This window comes from Colobus angolensis, unplaced genomic scaffold, assembly GCF_000951035.1.
Source record: "Colobus angolensis palliatus isolate OR3802 unplaced genomic scaffold, Cang.pa_1.0 Scaffold28, whole genome shotgun sequence".
Classification (NCBI taxonomy): Eukaryota; Metazoa; Chordata; class Mammalia; order Primates; family Cercopithecidae; genus Colobus; species Colobus angolensis.
The window spans coordinates 5,166,118-5,167,313 of NW_012116043.1; the positions used below are offsets into that span (position 1 = coordinate 5,166,118).

The 1,196-nt window shown below is 41.1% G+C and overlaps 1 protein-coding gene across 4 annotated transcripts in view; it reads left to right on the forward strand.

Moving 5' to 3' along the window:
* The window catches only part of ABCB9 (ATP-binding cassette, sub-family B (MDR/TAP), member 9), a 43,202-nt gene that overhangs the window by 31,015 nt on the left and 10,991 nt on the right, over positions 1-1,196 (forward strand). The window lies entirely within an intron of this gene.

Genomic DNA, 1,196 nt, shown 5'->3' on the forward strand with positions numbered 1-1,196 from the left:
TTTTTTTTTTTTTTTGAGGCAGGGTCTTGCTCTGTCACTCAGGTGGGAGTGCAGTGGCGTGATCACGGCTCATTGCACCCTCAACCTCTTGGGCTCAAGCTATCCTCCCGCCCCATTTTTTATTTTTGTTGTAGAGACGGGGTCTTGCTATGTTTCCCAGGCTGGTCTCAAACTCCTGGGCTCATGCAATCCTCCTGCCTCCCAAAGTGCTGGGATTACAGGCATGAGCCATTGTGCCCAGCCTATATTTTTAGATTTTTGAACCACACGAATAGCCCCTTTTCAATAATTAAATATATACAATGTATAGAGGAGATTGGGGAGATGTTGATCAAAAGATAAAAATTTTCATTTAGGAATAAGGTCAAGAGACCTGTTGACTATGGTTTTTTGTTTGTTTGTTTGTTTAATTGAGACAGTCTCACTTTGTCGCCCAGGCTGGAGTGCAGTGAAGCAATCTCACTTCACTGCAACCTCTGCCTCCCAGGTTCAAGCAAGTCTCCTGCCTCAGCCTTCCGAGTAGCTGGGATTACAAGTGCCCGCCACCACGCCTGGCTAATTTTTTTTTGTATTATTAGTAGAGACGGGGTTTCACCATGTTGGCCAGGCTGGTCTCGAACTCCTGACCTCAGGTGATCTGCCCGCCTCAGCCTCCTAAAGTGGTGGGATTTCAGGTGTGAGCCAACATGCCTGGCCAGTTATAGTTAGTAACAGTGTACTGTGTACTTGAAAATAGCTAAGAGAGTAGATTTTAAGTGTTCCCTCTAAAAATAAGTGACAAATATGTGAGACAATGCATATGTTAACTGGCTTGATTTAGCCATTCCACAGTGTATATGTATTTCAGAACATCACATTGTACACCATTAAATATGAGCTATTTTTACTTGTCAATTTAAAATAATTTCTAAATAAAAATATACTAAATATACTATTTTTTAAAAAGTTACCTAATTAATATGAACTTAAGTGGTTCTAATTAATTGGTACAATAAATATTTTAAAATAATGTTTTGGAATTAAATAGAGGTGGTAGTTATGCAACATTGTGAATGCACTAAATGTCACTGGATTATTCACTTTCTTTTTGAGATGGAGTCCTGCTCTGTCACTCAGGCTGGAGTGCAGTAGTGCGATCATGGCTCACGGCAACCTCTGCCTGCTGGGTTCAAGTGATTCTCTTGCCTCAGCCTCCC